This window comes from Egretta garzetta, unplaced genomic scaffold (genome assembly GCF_000687185.1).
Source record: "Egretta garzetta isolate BGI_Z169 unplaced genomic scaffold, ASM68718v1 scaffold107, whole genome shotgun sequence".
Classification (NCBI taxonomy): Eukaryota; Metazoa; Chordata; class Aves; order Pelecaniformes; family Ardeidae; genus Egretta; species Egretta garzetta.
Window position 1 is genome coordinate 2,362,542 of NW_009260399.1, and position 20,015 is coordinate 2,382,556.

Consider the following 20,015-nt stretch of genomic DNA (forward strand, 5'->3'; position numbering starts at 1 on the left):
ATCCCACTGTTCATGTCACTGACAAAGATGTTAAACAGAGGCAGTCTCAGTACAGACCCCTGAGGAATGCCACTCGTCACTGATCTCCACTTGGACATCAAGCTGTTGACTGCAACTCTTTGAATGTGACCATCCAGCCAATTCCTTATCCACTGAGTGGTCCATCTGTCAAATCCATAGTTCTCCAATTTAGAGACAAGGAAGTTATAAGTGACAGGGTCAAATGCTTTCCACAAGTCCAGGTAGATGATGTCAGTTGCTCTTCCCTTATCCACCAGCACTGTAACCCTGTCATAGAAGGCCATGAAATTTGCCCCGTGCTCCTTGTGTACACACATAAAACCACACAGGAGTGTCAATATACATGCACATACACTCTGAACAGATTGTGACACGGTTTTGATTGTTTCACAGCTCAGGTGTGTAACCCTGTTGGCAGCTGGATACATACGGTTACGGGAGCAAGTGTATGGTACCACATTCACATTTAAGGCCTCAGGCAAAAGCTACTGTAGCCAAGAGGCATGTATGCACTGACTTCAAATGGGACTGATTAATCAGGCACTTAAATTTTTTCCATCAGTCACTGCCATTTTTAATCTTCTACCTTTGCATGAAATACAAGTGTCTGCTACATTGCTAGCATTCTTGATGTACTTAGGATACTTCTGGAGAAAGGTAATATCAGAGATGCAGCAATTAAAATATTTTTTCTGGGTGGGTGAATATATTTGTCTTCATTAAATGTTCATTTCAAAGTGTAACGCAGAGGGAGTTTGTAAATTAACCCAGATATGAGCTTTTATAAAGCAAACACAAGCCTATTCTTTGAATAAAAATTACATTTCACTGAATTTATTTTCACTCTCAGGGAGAGAAAACACATTATTGAAAGGCCAAATGAAGTGCTAGTCTCACCAGGGTAGTTTGCCTTGGTAGTATCAACCAATGCTCAGCCTTACTCTCCCATGCTGTGTATCTCTAGTGACATCCTACCTGATTTTTAGTTTAACAAATCCTGGTAATTTTTTTCCATGAGAAAGTCAACACAACTGTGCACAGTGTGATGCTTTGGCTATGGACAATATACCTTCAAGGAGGTTTTTTTAATGCTCTACTCACTGTAAATCATTTGTTTCTACGTTATATCAAAATGCCCCAGAGTAGTTCTGGGAATTTTTCTGTGTTGTTAAAATGTGTATTCTAAAAAGCTGTATTCAAGGAACTTTGATACCATATCTATTATGGTTTCACATCTAACCATGTTTTGTTCTTGATCACAGCTGGGCTATTACATCCTTTGAAGCAAAATTCACTTCACAGCATTTCAGCCCAGTACCTTGCCCAAGAGCTGCATGGCTAACAAACAAATTAGGTATTTTTTAGGCTCACTTGTATGTGAAAAAAAGAACAACCCAAAATCAGCTGATAGAGGTTTTCAGTGTTTTGGGCTCTGAATTCTCTGAGTAGGTGATTTTTCAGATTAAGATAATAACAGCTTGCAAACCCCTCCACAGCTTGAAGTCTGTGAAAGACAGACTTTGCAGATATACAGGAGTTTAAGGCTGGAGATGGATAAATAAAGAAAACCTGGATTCCCAAGTGCTACTTGTCCCCTGTGCTATTCCTAGCGGTGCTCCCATGCTTGTAGCTTGCTGTTTCTTTGAGCTCTTTTAATCAACTTCCAGAATGCTTTTAGGTTGTGTCCAGTGCAAATACTGAATGTGCTGATCTTTGGCTCCAAAAGAGCCTTGTGTCTGGTGAACCAAGAATACAAAGTTCATGTTGTATACTACACTTCAAGCAGGAGAAACTGATTCCTTCCCTGGCACTCAGGAATATCATCTGTTTCATGAAAATGGCTCTTTCCTGTGTGTTATCAAATGAAGAATTATTGTCACTCTTATTCTATCCAGGCAGGCACAGTAACTAAGACTGAAATATTTTCATAGATTTAGTCCTGTTGTATGTTAGAAAGCTAAAAGGGTGGCAGCAGCATTACTCCATTTAGGTTTTAATTAAACATATTAAATATGATGTATTGTAGGACAGGTTTGGCAAAGAGCTGTCCAATATCCTTATTTCATAAAGCAGTTTGTCTTTTCTTAGCAGTTGCATCAACAGTCCAGAGATTGTGTTCAACTGTGTAACGCAGCCCTTGCATAGAGCTGTTCTGCTCCTGTGCATGGAAAGAAGTAAATCTTTTCTACCTGGGAGGAAGCACTTAAAGGAAATGTTTTCAGGCTTCTTTTGGCCATAAATACTAAGCATCTCTAACCCACTGGTGTGTGGGGGTCACTGATGGCTGTGGATACACCCATCAAAGACAACATGTGGGAGGGACAGCCCATGACACCAAAGCTGGTTAGGACCTTCCTCATCTCCAGCTGTAAAAGGATGAGGGCTGAGGGAATGCCTGCCCTGCATGTGAAGGAGCACGTCCTGCTCACTCTCAGTGGGACACATTCATCTTCTGCTCAAAAGAAGCTGTTGGAGTTTCTCTGCAACTCCAAGACATGTGAAGCCCAGAGGAGCTCCGTTTATGCAGCAGCTGATCCATGGGCAGCTGTAACTGGGACTTGGAGAGCTACAAGAATGAACTCCCTGCAGTTCCAGAGGAACAGTCTTAGCACACATGTTGGCTTCTCTTGCACTTCGTGGTCTAGCCCTGTGACATATTTTCCCACAGCGGCGCAACTTCAACCAGAAAAATACTGAATGCTTCTCACTGAGCTCAACTCAGAGCCTTTTGGCTAGAGAGATCTCCTGGGGTGGAGAGAGAAGCCAGGCTGAGAAGGGACATCTCACTTCTCAGGGCAGTTTTTGATTGCTGTGGAAAACAGATTCCTTCATTCTCCTCAAGTAATTAAAAAAAAAAAAAGAAAAAGAAAAAAAGGGCAGGATCCATCCAGTGTATATGAAAGAGCCTGCAGGGTTGAGGTCCACGGTGGGCTTAGGGCCATATCCATACAGTCGGGATTTAGAATCGGCTGCTAGGGAAAACAACCAGTCTAACCTGGGTCAGGATGTGTAGCTGGAAGAAAAAGCCCCAAGGTTTCATTACGGTTTGTGAATGAGAAGTACTGTTATCGAGCAAATGAAATAACCATTTATAGTGTGTGCATGGGTCTGGAGTCATGTCCAGTGTCTTCTCCAAAGGGCCCTTGCAGCCCAGCTATGCAAGCGGAACGGTGCCTTCCCCCAACCGCCTGCAGCCAGCATAAACCTCATTAACTGTTTCAACCTTAGGCAATGAAAACTGTAAATCTGTAATACTCCCCTGCTCAGAAAGGAGCTGCACTGGCTGAACAAAATGAACCGGCGAACCGGCTCACTGCACTGAGAAATAGTTTAATCCTCCTGCAGTGGGGAAGAGGGGGAATGAACAAATAACTTCAGGGAGCAGGGCTGGCTTGTAGCTCAGCAATGAAAAAAAATGGCTTTTAAATTAATTTAATTTTCCAACTGTTGCAATAACCCAACCCACCTATTTAACACTCTTCGTTCAATATTGTTTCCTCTATCAATAAGAAAGCCAAGCTGTAGCCTACACAGACAGTTTCTCCACAGCTCCTTATTCCTACAGACCTCCATATCTTCCGAGAGGCAAAAGCAGATGTGCTATTTCTAAAATATGCCATGGTCACTGGCAGCAGAGGAGCTCAATACCAGCACATCTTAGCAATGTGAGTTATCAGGAGCAGTGACACGGTGTTAAGAGTACCTAGTCCTCATTACAAAAAGGTTAATATAGCCCCACATACTCTAGAGGGTACAGGCAATGGCAGGAAATAACTTCTGGAAAGTTTTACCGCCATTTCAAAGCTGGGAAAAGCGGAGTACTTACCTAGATAATCTATTTCTGATCTATCTAAATGATCATTATCTGTCGTGATCTGTCATAACCCATTTGGCCTGCCCAGCTAGCAGAGGAAAATGAAACTCAGTAAATTCAGAACTGATCCACACTCCCGCGCCTGTTAAGTTCACATTTCTGTATGAACATGCACGTCAACTACTTGCGTATTCGGAAGAAAGCACTGTGCAGATCTGATCTTAAGGGAATATTTGTGACTAAGCTGACAATTATTCTGAACTCAAGGAGGTTTTCTGGTTTGACTCTCTTCACCGATGCTGTTTGTGGTGATGAGGATGAAGGAACCTTAATGATTTACAAACCTTTCAAATAAAATCAACAAGAAACAGGCTTAGGAAGTCCTGTAGCTCATTTTCAAAAATACGTTACACTTTTCAGTAACACACAGAAAATCTACAGGCTTGTCAGATTTTGTTCTGACAAGCCAAATGTAAGATTGAAGAAGGAGATTGACTTTTAAAAGATTATTTTGCAGTGGATTCTTTGAGTTATATAAATTGTAGAAAAGCTACCTGTGTGAGAGAAAAGAAACAGAAATTTTCAAGGGGAACAACCATTTCATTTGATAGAGAAAACTTTCCATCAATGCACGGTGGGAAGAAAAATTTTCTACCAAGATCTTTGCAAAAGATCTACACAAATGTGTATTTAAGTGTGTTTAAACTGTGCTCAGGCTGCATTATTTCTGGTGACTTAAATGTTAGATTACATGCCAAACTAGCAACTCAAGTGTTTGTTAGTAATTCAAATATCAGTAGGAGTAGTAGTACTAGCTATTTAATCTACTATTTAGTTTTATATATTCTGTCCTCTTAATATTCACTACCTAATACTGAGTTATAATATATTTAAAGGGATTATTTAAGAAAAATACCTTTTGAATTGGATTAGTTAAGAATTACAATAGCAACCGACAAGTTATTTTAGAGAAATAATTTGAAATCACATCAATGTAAATGACTTCAAAAAATATTCAGGAACTGTGTGTCATATATCATCAGTGCAAGGTAGTGCAAGATCAATGGTAAAGAATTAAAAGGAATATGGAATGGGGTAGTTAATAAAAAAGCTGAACCAGTGCCACCATCTTTCTCTTCCCATTCAAATAGATTAGAATGGATTTTTTTTAAAAATTTTATTTATTACTTGAATATTTACTTCATTTTTTGCTGCATGGATCAAATTCCATAAGTACATTTGGGTTTTGAAGTGGGGGTAGGACAGTTTCCTGTGCCCTGCCCAGTTAGTACACCTCAGGCCAGGGTTTGCCAGTAGAGCTGTCATTTGCCTGTAGCCCAAACAGACTTACCCAGAACAAGATCAAGGATGACTCTCCTATGGTTTATTCCCATGGAAGGTGGATGTCTTGAAGCTGTTTTGATTTGTATTTAGCAGACACTACAGCAAACAATGATTTTGTAGTGTAGTGTTTGGACTTCCCAGATCTCCAGTAACCCCCAACCAACATTTATGGTGTTTATATAGATGTACCTTACTGGGTTTTCACATTTGATTGTTATTGTGAACTTAACCTTTTCTATCAGCTTCTATAAATCCAAGAAGAGATGATGGCCATAGTGTTTAAATTAATAATTTCCTTCGTAGTTCAGCTGATCCAGACAAACTTGAGTCTCTTTTACCAGTTGAAGCCAAGATCTTTCTATCACTGTGGTTTCAATTTCACCTCTGTTCTTGGCTTTAAGCTTCTAGTTTCTCTTGGCTACCTCACAGCCCACTCTATATGAACGATCTTTTATACCCATACCCTCATTTCCTGAGCTAGAAAAAAAGTTAAATAAGCTGTGTCATATCCTCTGTCTGGAAACACCATGAGCCTTTGTTAGTCAGTAAAGATGTTTTACCCATGAAGCTGTGGCTGTGCAAGTTTGACAAAGGACAGCTGATAATCTTATATTAGGAAAACAAACTTCCAGCTAGGAAAGCAAACTTCCAGAACTTCAAGGAGTTAGTCAGAAGGACCCCCTGGGAAATGGTCCTCAGGGACAGGGGAACAGAACAGAGCTGGCAGATCTTTAAGGATGTGTTCTACAGAGTGCATGATATCTCAATCCCCAGGTGTAAGAAATCAGGCAAGGAAGGGAAGAGACCAGCATGGCTGAGAGGACAGATGCTGTTCAAACTACGGAGAAAGAAGGAACTGCACAGGTAGTGGAAGCAGGGACAGGCATCCTGGGAAGAGTATAGGGACGCTGCCTGGTTGTGCAGGGATGGGGTCTGGAGGGTCAAGGCATGTCTGGAGCTGAATTTGGCAAGGGATGAAAAGAATAACAAGCATACAGGTATGCCAACCAGAAAAGGAAAGTTAAAGAAAGCGTACCCTCTGATGAAAAAGAATGGTGACCTAGTATCAACAGACGAGGAGAAGGCTGAGGTACTCAACAACTTTTTTGCCTCAGTCTTCACTGGTAACCTCTCTCCTCACTCCTCCTGAGTTGATGGACCACAAGATGGGGACCAGGGGGGTAAAGCCCCTCCCACTGTAAGGGAAGATCAGGTTTGTGACCAGCTGAGGAACTTGAACATATATAAGTCATACAGCATGTCAAGGGAGGTGATTCTACCCCTCTACTCTGCTCTGGTGAGACCTCACCTGCAGTGCTGCCTCCAGCTGTGGAGCCCTCAGCACAAGAAGGACATGGAACTGTTGCAGCAGGTCCAGAGGAGGCCACAAAAATTATCCGAGGACTGGAGCACCTCTCCCATGAGGACAGGCTGAGGGAGTTGGGCTTGTTCAGCCTGGAGAAGAGAAGGCTGCGGGGAGACCTGATTGCGGCCTTTCACTACTTAAAGGGAAAGGATGGGGACAGACTTTTTAGCAAGGCCTGCTGTGACGGGACAAGGGGTAATAGTTTTAAACTAAAGCAGGGTAGATTTAGATTGGATATAAGGAAGACATTCTTTACAATGAGGGTGGTGAAACACTGGAAGGGGTTGCCCAGAGAGGTAGTGGAGGCCCTGTCCCCAGAAACATTGAAGGTCAGGTTGGACAGGGCTCTGAGCAACCTGATTTAGTGGAAGGTGTCCCTGCTCATTGCAGAGGGGGTTGGACTAGATAATTTCTAGGGGTCCCTTCCAACCCAAAGCATTCTATCATTCTATAAATTCTATAAAAATGACTTATTTGGGGAAAAAACAATGGAGGGGAATGGAGAACTTCAGAAGTAGCTGAAAAGCTGTATTAGGCCCAAATCAAACTCTCCTTTAGTTCTGCTGCATCAGATGGTTACTGGAGTTCAAGCCATGAGTGTAAGAAATGTAGTCACTACTGGGGTTTGGTGCATGTTTTGCTGATGTGATGTTCATCCCTTAGTCTGTCCTTGGCCAAAATAAAAATTAAGATGTGTGCAAAAGTCATTAAAGTATTCTGGGGCTAGTCAATAAATTAAAAACCATATATATCAGACATACAGAGTTCAAATTTATAGGGCCAGGAATTTCTCTGGACACCATGAACACATATTTCTGATTCATTCCTATCTGCAATGTTTATCTTTAGACATCTCACTTCACCCTTTGCTTTTCTTTATCCCCTGTTAGTTAACTACCTGCTGGGCAACAGAAGCTGACCGATGTCCAGCCAGTTCCTGAGCAGCTGTTTTCCCCTGGTCAGCTCCTCCAGTTTCTGAGCATGACATCCTATGGTCTGGAATAGCCCTTGGGCCAGTTGGGGTCAGCTGTCCTGGCTGGGCCCCCTCCCAGCTTCTTGTCCATCTCTAGCCTTCTCAGTTAGTAGAGCATAGGAAGCTGAAAAGTCCTTGACTGGTGCAAGCACTGCTTAGCCACAACTAAACCATCAGCGTGTTATCAATATTATTCTCATACTAAATCCAAAACACAGTGCTATGCCAGCTACTAGGAAGAAAATTAACTCTATCCCAGGGCATAAATTTATATATTTTTCCCATCATTTATGGTCACTTCCCTCCTGTCTCCCCATAAGGTTTTTAACTGTATGATGGTTCAAATAAGGGCATTATTGTAGATTCTGATCTGAACCCTTACTGTTGTTGGTTGTGTATGACTTTAAAGTGAAAATAAATGGCAGAGAAAGAAAACCTTTGGTTTCCAAGAAGATGTGGTATGTCCAGAAGGGTATCCACCTAGAACCATTTCACAACCAGTGCAGATGGTGGAGATGATTAAATATCCTTATTTAGCAGTAGCAGCTGTTAAACTGAGTGCAGCCTGCATAGATCAAACAGTAACAATGCAATTTGCTGGATATCTAAAGGAAGTGGTTTTTACAGAACTTCCTTGATGAGACAGCAACATGACTATCGACTTGGTACCTTGTTCTCTATACTTCCCAGCCTGGCCTGTCCTGGTTCCTCTGAAATCCACTCTCTTTCTGGAAAAAATATTTTAAAAACATGTGCATCATCCAGCTGAGCCACATAATCTGGCTGCAAGTGTGTAAAGAAAAAGTAGATGAAATAGAGCAACACACTGACTTCAAGTTGAATTTAGTCCTAATATTGGTTCAATATTCTCTCTACGCTTCTGTTGGGACACAGATGATATGAAGGGAAATATTGCATATCGGTGCTTCTGTGCTGTGGGACCCCAACATCTGGTGCCGCTATTCTGAGATTTTTAAACTGAAATGCACAAGGGTTCTTTTTAGGACCTTCTTCTCTCAAGACTATATCCAGCTCTGATATTTAAGATTTGTTAGTCACCGTTATACCAGGGCTTCATAAGTACTTTTGATCCTCACAGTACAGCTGCAGGCTCTGCCTTCCAGAGATGTGTGGTAGAGATATTCTGCAATTCTCAGGCCAAATTTCTGGGAAATCAGGTATATTGCCATCCTACCCCAGTTACAGGGTCACGATGCAGTTGATCTTGGAGCTCCAGGTTAGGAAAATTTGGCTGCAGGACACCAAAGAAAATCAGTAAGGGAAGGAAATGAGAATACTGTTGGAAACACATATATTAAGAAGAATAAGAAATACTAGCTCTGACATGGGTTGGGCAGAAATGGGAAAAGTAGTCAGGTTACTACCAATACAGACTATAAAGATGTAATTGATAAACATTTCTTGTCTCTGATGTATTAGAGAGTATATTTGAAGGTACTTAATATTCTTCTCTGTTACTGCTGGAATAGAAAACTGCTACAATTATTTTAAAAAGCAATCTGAAGGAACTTGAATGTGAGATTTTTTAAACCGTCAGCCAAGGAATTATCTTTAATAACCTTTGGTCTGTAAGAAAGTTTCAGAAGATAGGCAGAATACTAATGTTGGATCAATATTGAAAAATTATATAGAGGAGGCTTGGGTAATTTCAGGCCTAGGTAATAGCTTAATAGCCTATATAAGTTAAATAATAAAGTGGCTGATGCATGACTCAATTAGTAAAGAATTATAGGGCAAGAAGTGGAAGTAACAGCAATCAACACTGGTCTCTGGGAAACAGGACTGAACTGCAATGAGACGTAACAGATTCCTGGTGACATTTGACTTTGCAATTTGACCTGGAAACTCAAAGATAGAGCTTACCATTACAAATAATGGCAAGATTTAAAATTAAACAGGTTTTATTGTGTACAGAGGACTGCTACTGAGTGGGCAGGGTTGCTCAGGTGGTTTCCAGAGGTGTCTGTAGCGTACCTGCCTCAAGCAACATCCAACAAATCCTTCTGTGATTCTACTTCTGAAACTGTTGAGGAGCAAAGGGGGCTCATACTCATCTCCTTCACCCTTGCATTTATGATAAAAGTAGTTTAGAGTGAAGATTATGGACCATATTTTTGTTTTCAGAGCAGAAAGAGAATAGAAATTACTCAAAGCAAAGCCATTGGAAAAAAAAAAACCACCAAAAAAAGTAAATAAAATCATACATTTATCAGTGATATTATTGATCAGCCACTGTAAATCGTGGAAGTTTTGCTGGTGGTAATGCATATAATCAATAGTGCCATCTAAGCAACTTGGAAAAAATAGATCAAATGTAAATCTAAATTGAACTGGAAGAAGAAACAGCCCTGTCCTAACTGGTAACCTACAGGTAACCTCACTTCTGTTAGTATAAGAAAATGTAATGGTGTGAGCAAAAATAAAAGAGTGGAGACTTCCTCATTGGAGGTGGATTTTCTTTGATAGATTCACCACAATTATGCCTGAACTTTTGCCTTTATTCAATGTATAACCATCAGTTTAAGTATATAAAAATTTAACTGTTTCACTGTTTGCAATCATTGTCTTAGAAAATAATTTCAATATACAGCATATCTATTTCTTTAAGGCACTTTTCTACATTCTTAGAGTTGTTATGTTTGGTTGCAACATTTTTAGTAAAAAGTTTATTTCATTTATGTATGAAATGAATTATAATACATGAACGGGAAATATTAGCTGGCCATGACTTTTACCAGCTTGCCAGGTGATGCTGCCTAATGAGTATTAGAGTAAGCACAAAAAGCGAAAATAAATGGCTTCACATCTAAATCATAAAAAAAAGGCCAAATAAAATATTTCCTGAAATGCATGCATGTGCAGAAAGGAATTTCTCCTGAATTGCAAAGGCTGAATCTTGATTTTTTTTTAATAGTTTATTCACAGTGAGGAAATAATACAGAATGCTGAAGTAAGCAAAAAAGATTATGAGAGCTGTGAAAAGAAATTATGAAATCCAAGATGAGATGGTTTGATAGAAGACTAGAGAGATCATGCAATATAAAGGTCAAGTCACAGTTTGGTTTTTTCTGAACTTGACAAATGTTTGGCCAAGAAAATCAACTTGGAGAAGGATATCATTAATTTGAAAGGCTGTAAATATATCTGCAAGCTGTCCTCTTCAAGCCCTTGAAGAAACAAAGATAGTTGCTATAAATTTTGCCCTGATGTTATATAATGTATCAAAACTTTTTTTTTTTTTGGAGTGCCATTAAAAGTGATTTGAACACTGTCTGCCTCTTGCTGCTTCTTTGGTTGGACAGGTTAGGTGGCCATCGTATCATTAAGTATTACTTCTGTGCACTTTTCAAGCTGTAGACTAGGTTTATGCAACTAGGTCACTTATACATTTGAATTTCAGCCAGCCTGCAGAAAGCTGCTGACTTGTTTCACGGAGACCTTTAGTAGGCTGTCTGGCTAAAGGAACATATAATAAATACTGCATTGCAGGCAGTGCAACTGGACTAAAAACTAATTTGTAAAACCACCTGAGCCATTCAGTGGTTTGCTTTCTTCAAAAGAAATCAAAGTTATCATTATATTGATCATGACGTACCATAAATCTAGGACTGAAATGTTTTGCATCCACAACTGGGCATTCTTGTCCTAGGTGCCCATAGCTTGCTTTCTTGGCTGCCTTGTCTCAGGTCCATCTGTTTGGACAGCAGGGCTGGAGTGCTAGCCTCTTGTCCCTTCTCGTACTCCACAACATCTGCTGACACTAATATGCCAAGGCAGCATAACTCAGGAGTAAGGAAAAGAAAATATGACATTTGTTAAATCTGGCATAAGGTTTGCTCATAAATGGAATTACAATGGGATAAATATGACAAAACTGTTGTTATTAAATAATTTTGCTGATTTGCTCCGGAAGAATTAACTGCATGCAGTGCTGAGCTTTAGAGACTGCCTGACCATAGTGGATGAAAGAACACTTGTGAGGTTTGGAGTAGCTTGGTGGGGCAGCCCACAATGGAATTGTTTGGACTGGATTTATCCATCAAATTATGTTAATTTTCTGATTAGGGCACTCATCTGAGGCCTATAGGTGCAAAGAAAACAGGAAAAAAATCCCATGGGTGTCACCTAATCAAATTGTGATTTTTTTTTCTTTCCAGTACGGTTCATGGTGGCTCTGGTTCCCTACCACTTGACCATACTTTGCCCTCATGGTTGTTCTGTCTTCACATATATGTCATACAGTTCTCTCAAATGCAACAACAATTCCTCTAGGTTATCCTACCTGTCAGTGCAGACAATGCAATGACCCAGTAATCTATCTGCTCTTTAAGGAGTGGTAGATTAACCCTGGACTGAGCAAGGTCAGTCTTTTGGGGTGTAGAATGGATAGATAATGACCTTCCAGTGGTTGGTGCCTGAAGCAAAAATTAAAGGGCCAAAACCCCCACAAACTGGGTTTGGCTGGATATGTCTTGTTTAACCTGAGAGGCAACATCACTTAATGACTTCTACATCTTATAAAAACAAGATAATTTGGAAATAAAATATTTTGAATGTAGCAAAAGTACTTCTGACAATTTTAAGATGGAATCATGTGAATTTCTCCTATTTGATTTCCTTTTATTCAACTTGCTAAAACTTCAACCTAATTTATGAATAATCTTGTTCCATCCCAAGACTGTGTTTTTTACTTGGGGAGAAAATATTTTCCCAGTTTTCCTTTGGAAATAAATACAATAGGTAAATCAGTCTGCTTGTAAGGTTAAAACCTGTCCACTAAACAGCCTTACAATTGTGCTGCAATCCCTAAGACTGCTCAGAAGCGGCCACTAGATCTCCATACTTATCACCTAAACTAAGTGGGATCTGCACAGTCCATTGCCAAAGCATCTCAGGAATTTGGTGAAATAATTGAACAACTGATACATTCAGATATGATTTCTAGACAGGAAAGAGAATGATTTCTGGACTGTGCTGGCTGAGGGCTGAGGAGTGTGTGTAGGCTAAAGAGTTAAAGTTATATCTCAAAATTAAGCTTTGCAGTGTTGGCTTATGGTTTCTGAGAAGTGACTGCTTCCTGCCGACTGTGCCTGGAGGGGCCCTGCTTCGCTCTCTTGCTGTGAAGAAGAAACATTGCCAGATTACAACCAATTCCTCATCACTTTTTAATTTGGCCCTTTAGTCCAGACCTGTAAGACAAAGTCTGAGCTTTAGACTTCCTAAATCAACGAATGAGCATTTCCAGCTTCCAAAAGACAAACATCTGACACCCGGGGGTCCGGTTTTTGATGCCTGCTGTGGTGGTGGGGAAACCTCAGCTCCCAAGGATGACAGTGAGAAGATCATTCAAAAGCCCCCAAAGGGGTTAATGGTAGGAAAAAGGGGTCTATGAACCAAGAGTGAGTGAATAAGATCAAGAACACCTGTTTGGCTATGTGCATGCAGACAGCTTAAACTGCTCTTTATAGCCTCATAGTGCCATTGAAATGGCTTCACTGTCACTTAAATTTTGGGTCTAGAATTTGAGCTCTGGCCCTCTGGGAATGATGCTCCAGTGATCAAAACTAACGGTCCTGATGCCACCCTGGGAAGATGTAAAAAACCCCAGAACCATCTAGGATGTCGGTCCTGAGCAGTAGTGCTCGCTCGGTGTTCCTAGGAAAGGCAGGAAAGAAACGCAGCTGTTTATCGCTCAATGACAGGGAGCAAGCTAGGGAAATTGCTCACAGTATCGTCCCTATCCCTCCTTGTTCTTCTGGAGCCTAAAGCCAGGCAGAGCCTGCAAATGCTTTGAAGAACTCGCTCTCATACCAAGTGAATCTGTGGTCTGCAGTAAGGTTGTAGGTTGTACTTTTTTTTTCCCAGATATTTGATCGCTTTTACTTTTAAAAGACTAGCAGGAATATTTTTCAGCAATTTATTAATGGAGGTAGAAGTGGGAGAGAGAGCAAGTTAGTACTGCAGCATCACTTGGATGTAGCAACACACAGCTTAAATTGACCTAAGAAGGTGCTGGTTTTATTTTGCTCTTCCTACTCTAGCCCGGATATTATTTTCCCCATTCAGTGCTGGGTTTCTGCTGATCCTACTGTGAGCTAAACTGGGGAGATGTAGGAGCTGAAAAACTAACCCAGAAAAAACAACCAACCAACCAACCAAAAAAGCAAAGCCGCCTGCTAGTTGTGCAGATCAACATCAGGAGCAGAAAACGGCCAGTGCCAGCGCAAGGGAGGAGATCGACTCCTCGAAGGGATCAGCATCACTGGTTCAGGCTGGCTCATGATGGCATGCTATTGCCGTCTTAAGGCTGGAAACCAGACCGGAGTGCAGGACTTTGTGTGGGATTTCTAGCAAGAGAGATTGAGCTGACTTGCTGGGACGCAGCTGCCCGGGCAAGCAAAGAGATAGAGGCTGTTAGAGGACAGCAAAGATTTACAGGTGTCATGGGAAGTCCAGGCTCAGCATTTCCTAGTTACTTGCTCCTTCTTCCTGCTCCTATAGCCTCCTTCCTCCTTGTAGCCTCTGGGAAAAGTATGGCAGCATCTTCATAGAGATTTTCAAAGAAATAAATTAGCAACAGAACTATGACTACCATTTCCACACTGAGATGTCATAAACTCTAGTCTCCCATTAGCGAAAAATTCTATCAAAGCCAATTTTGATTTTTTAAATAGTTTAGAAAACTTGTTTTCATTTCCAGTTTACACTTGTTCATAATCAGTTTAGGCTCATCTTTTTCTTCCATCATTATCCTTAAGCTTAAATAACTTACTTTCTTGCCTTGCCTGGCCTTAGTTCACTGATGCATTTATGAGATAACATTTTACCCCTCGCAGGCATGGTTTTACAAGGTCAAACACACTCTGCTGATTTCTTTCAAAATCAGCTGTCGGTTACTCTGATCATGTTAATATCTTTTCTGCCAGATACTTATTCCAGTTCATCTTTCTTCAACATCAGTGGCCAGGATTACATACAGTGTAACAAATGAAATTTTACCAGTGCCTTGTAAAATTGCATTAATAACTCCCTATCTGTATGGAAAATACTTTGCCTGATATATTTTAGAATTACAATTGTCTTTTTCATGTCTGCATCACATTGAGAGCTCATCGCCAGCTCATGAGTGACGGATACACCTACCTCTTTCTCATTCATTGTCACTTAGAGACAGGAAGCCCATAGTCTGTGGCAAAAAATCCTTGTTTCTGTTCCCTATGCACATGACCATGACATGTTTAATATTACTCTCATTTTCAAGGTCATATAGTCCTTCTGCACATTACTCCACTCCTTCACCATGTTCACTACTCTTCCCATCTTGTATCCTTTACAAATGACACTTGTATTCTTTTTTTTTTTTTTAGGCAAAGAAAATCCTATTTTTTGAAAAAAATCAATTTTAAGCAAGCAAATTCTATGCCTCTGAGTGAAGAAATACCCTGAAAGATGAACTAACCTGAAATACAGATTTGGGTGTGTCTTTTTATGTGCTAAGACTTAATTCTACAGTTCTACTATCTAAATCTTAAAATTTTAATTTTTCAACTGTTTGCAATTCATCAAAAAGTATGACATGAAAAGCTATGGGAAGGACAACTTTAGCAGAAGCTTACTGTTAATTACAGCTTCACACTTACAATAAAGAACCTTATCTCTTTTAAGATTACTTAAATCTCTGTTGTGAATGACAACATCAGATTATCAAAGGCATCAGCCTGAATTATTTCTATTCTCTGATGGAAGAAAAAAAAAAAAAGAAATGAAATTAACATACCCAATTATCTCTAATGAGAATTAGGGACTAGGTAATTCCATGCTAGGTAGCTGAGTGTTTTAGTTGTTTGGCTAGATGGAGCTTGTAGGGGGGTAATCCTGTAAAGCTAATGTTTGTACTACATGTAGCTCAGTTCTGTATTTTATGTCTTTAGTACTTTTTGATAATAACATACCATTTTTAGGTATGTGATAAAATATTTTCTACAGTTTACATTGAAATATGCAGTGAAAAAAAGAAAGAGCCTTCTTGTGCTGCACCCATATTGACAGGTTTCTAAGAAGTAGAAGTGATTTTAGACCACTTTTATGTTGAGGAAGAAGCCTTCAGTGGGGGTTCCTGACTGTCCTCCACTCCAGCTCCTTGAGAGAGAAGGCTTTATTTTCTTTGTTTCTCCTTCCTAGGATTACTTAACTCACAGTTATTTTCCCTGAGTGGAAAAGGGGGTTTTACCAAATGCCCTGTTGCACCCCGCCACTGGAACTGAGCAAGGACCAGGTGCTGAGCAGATGTCTTTCATCTGGGGTAAGAATATTGCAAGAGGAGAAGATACTGTCATAGCTTTCTGCATCTGGAAGTTGCTCATCACTACGCTCCCAGACTGTGGGGCTCTTGCAGACCCTTCAGGAAATTGGAATGGAGTCAGCTGTGTCAAATCCTTTGCCATCTGTCACCTTGTCCTCACCCTGATTGCTTGCTGCCAGGCCTGGACTTGCTCATTTGTCTCCGTTAGGTACATATATTGAGTGGTTTTGCTACTTTCTGTAGAAGATGTTTTGTGGGTTGTTGGTAGAAGCTTTGTTGTGATGAGTGGCTTGTTAATGATACATGAGCTGGTAAGGAGATGTTTGATGGAGATGGGATGACGCTCAATTTATTTGACGAAGTAAAAAGATTTTCCTCAGTGGTAGTGAGAGGGGAAAAGTCATTTGGATTAAAAATGAACCTGTAATTGCCTTTAGAGGAAGGGGGGAATGGGCTGTTCAGGCTGGCAGCACTCTGCTGGGAAGAAGTGCACACAGAATCAAGTCTTCCTCCTCTTGTCTCTTAGGTAATAAAGATGTTCTATGTAAGTGCCAATTCAACTATAAATAATTTTACTTTTTGCCCTAGTAACTGTTACTGAACTCTTTAAAGTAAGGGCATTACTCCTTTTATACAGGCAGTTCTGTATTCTCAACAATTGCCATTGCAAGAAGGAAAGATTGGAGCCAACCATTAATATTTCTTACACTGTTTTCCTGGATGCAAAAAGTTTTCTTATCTACTAGACTAACACTTCTTCTTTGAAAAAATCTAAATGGGAAAGTAAGATCATGACAAAATACAACAATAAAAATAACACTTAGGAAGAATATACCACAATAATTCCAACGCAAGTAGACACAAAGCAAACTCCCAAACAATAAATGTGACAAATGTGTGAAAAAAAACCCATTCTTAACCTGGGAACAGCACTTTCTGCTCTAGGACTTCTTCTATAGTGGCAATGATTCTGCTTGACTTCTCCTGTTGTGTTTTTAACAGTAACCTCTCTTTTTATGGAGGTAATCATACACAATAAAGTAAGTGAACACAGTAACACATTTGTTCTCTACTTTGAAGGCGAAGACACAGTGCTTCTAAAACAAGTTCATGTTGTAACTGCATATGCAAAAGTGGCAGATTCCTGGGGTAAAAAATTTGGTGGGCACGCAGCGATGTAATAGCAAAACTGTCAGCCTATGGCAGTCTTGTCACCACCTCAGATTCCTTGTCAAAGACTGCAGCATAAGGGCTAAGATGCATACTTTATCAAGGGCTACAGAGATGTTCACCAGTAGGACAAAAACACATGAGGTCTGGGATCACAGGGTGTATTCTCTAATCACTGCAGCCCCTTCTGCCTCTTCCTGCCTCTTAGCCTCTGCTAAGGCTAGGTCCTGTTTCCTTATGTATCCCATCCTAGTCTTTTCCCCTTAGTTTTTTTGTCCTAGTGTCTTGTTCCATCCCCTCCTGCCCACTCCCTCACCCCGCCAAGGGAATTCTGTCTAAATACTGTACTTTCCTGCTCTTACTTCATATCCAAAGCAGCAGTCACTATTGCATTGCCTCTGTAAGTAATCTTTCCTCTTTCTAGAGTCACAGTTCATCTTTCACTAGGTTCACTAGATGTCCAGAAGAGCAAAGAAGACAATTTAATCATCTCTCACGGCTTGAATTCTGTGCCCAAATCTCATTCTCATCACTGACTTGTCAATAAAATTTCATACTCGATTAATAATCGCTTGTTTCACAAGCCATAAAGTCAGAACTCCTCCTTTGCTCTCAGGAGAAAGAAGGCACTGCATATAAAGCAGAGGTAGCTCGTGAAGAAGCACAAAATATTTGTGACATGTCCCCATTGGTAAGATTTGGATGACATTTAAAAGTCTCTGCTGCTGAGATTAATTGGCCAATGTTCCTGGAAGGTTACTGCTGGCACCTTCATTTTCAGTCCAGCATTCTCATGCAAGATAAGGCTGAGTAACCCACATTGCAGCTTGCAGATGCTCCTTTCAATTCCTCCTTGAATTAGCTGATTTTGCGTACAGCAATGAACTTTGCAAGAAGGGCCTGAGCTCTTGTATATGTTTAATGATGTTCTAACATCTGTCAGTCGCTTAATTCCCAAAGGGGGCACCCCTTCACTTCAGGAGCGCTCTCCCCAGCTCTCAGACTCGTAATCATAATTCTGCACGCTGCACTCCAAACAAAAGCTCTCTGCTGTCTCGCTCTGACATCTAATGAGAATGATTGCTCTCCTACCAAAGTGGAAGCATTGCTAAGCAGCACCAAGGCAGCAATTACAGAAATAAAGACAGAGATTTCCCTGCTGGTGCTGTGAGGAGGCAGCGACGGGAACTTAAGGAACTGGGCTCAACCCTCTGCAGGTAAGGCACAGCTCAGTCGTTCTGCATTTGCTAAAAACTTCCCGGAGGACTTACATTTTATCTAGTCTTCCACCCAATCATTTTTCTGACCTGAATCTCCCTGATTTTGCATTTTCTTAATTTCTGGCACCTTCAGGTGAGGCGGTGGGGATTTTGCTGTGTTTACATCAGAGACGGACAGACAGACCTGACGGGCTGTGGAAGAGGCTTTCAAAATCGCCAAGGCCCAGATAATGTCTTGTGCCCTGGCCAGCCACCACCTTAACTGAAGTATCAGAGGAGATGAACTAAAGGAAAAAAATTTGGAAAGTGGACTAATAAATATCAGGACTGCTCAAAGTTCACACAGATTTTCAGCTCAAATGGCCAGAGTGGGACCTGGCCCAAGGTTTGGCCAGCTCAGCTGTCTGTGGTCCAAAGCCTGATCTGGTGCAGCTGAGCCATGCAATCTTTGGCTGGCTTTTACTGAGAAAGTTGTCAAGGTGCAATGAAGTTTCTAAACCGTGGATGTGCACGCTAATAAACATGAAAAACAAAGACCGAAATGGAAGTGCTGAGGCAGTAAAAAAATAGCAGCTTAAGGATCCAAAAGGAAAAATAGCACATGAGAAGATATAAAACCCTGAGGGAGCTGCAGAGACTCAGAAGATGCAAATTCGGCAGAGTGCAGATGAGTGATACAAGGTGCAACAGAGGGTGACCTTCCTCCCTGCCTGGCTGCTCGGTCAGCAGCAGCCCATCGGTGGCTTCGTTGGGGTGGGAAGGCTAGTAATGCTTAGCCTCATAACACCTCCCTCCTAGCTGTTTGTGCTGTTTATCAGACAGAAAATAACTGCTTTTTACCCTAAAGTTGCATTAATTTTCCCCAAAGAACCTCTTTTTATGGGGAAAAAATGCTCCTCCTCCCCCAAATGTGACCAAGTGATGGCTGTTTATGACACAGTTTTTAGCAGAAGGTGAAATAGAAATGTAGATAATTTCCATAGACTGCCAGATTATTAATTTTTATTTCTATTTTTCATTAGAGATTTTGGGGCATGAGGATATAAATCTGATTCAGCCTGAAGTCAGGACACTGTCCAACCTCTGGTGCAGCTCAGAATTTAGGTGATGCTTTGCTTCTCCCAGCACATAACTGAGCCTGGCATCCGCAGACAAAGACATCCACACACCAGAGGGGATTTAGCCTTGTCTCGTGGTCCAGCTGAAGCAGGGTAGGATGCGTCTGATAATAGACGCCTGTCTTTGTTCTGACACTGATAACAGCCATATCCCTGCCTAATCCTAAGAAACATACTCTAATGCCTTTATTTTTCTCCTGGAATCTCTCTTTTCTAATTCCATTTCTTTTTTTGCCAGTTTGGGGATGGGGGAGAATAAAGGAGGAGGGTTATGATGACAAGCTTAGAAGTTTTGTAAATAAATAGAAACTCTGTTATCAGAGTTATGCTCTGCTATTTAAAAAAGAATGTACAGCAGTGAGGACAGATCTGAAATCTGTAATTTTCCTGGATGTGGAAATAAATAACTCTATCTGTGGTGTATAATTTCTATTAAGAAGCTGATATTTCAACCATAAAAAAGTAATAAATTGTTGTGCTAGCAAAAGGTTATGCCATGCCACATCTAACCAATTCACATACGATAATATGTTATGCTAGTGATAGATCATTCCTATTCTCCATTTATATGCATGTTAGCATACTTATGAGTATTTAGGCCTATGTGCTTGAACGAGGCAGTGGTTTTCTTCCCTCAAGTTTGGTTGGTTTCTAAGTGGAGTATGA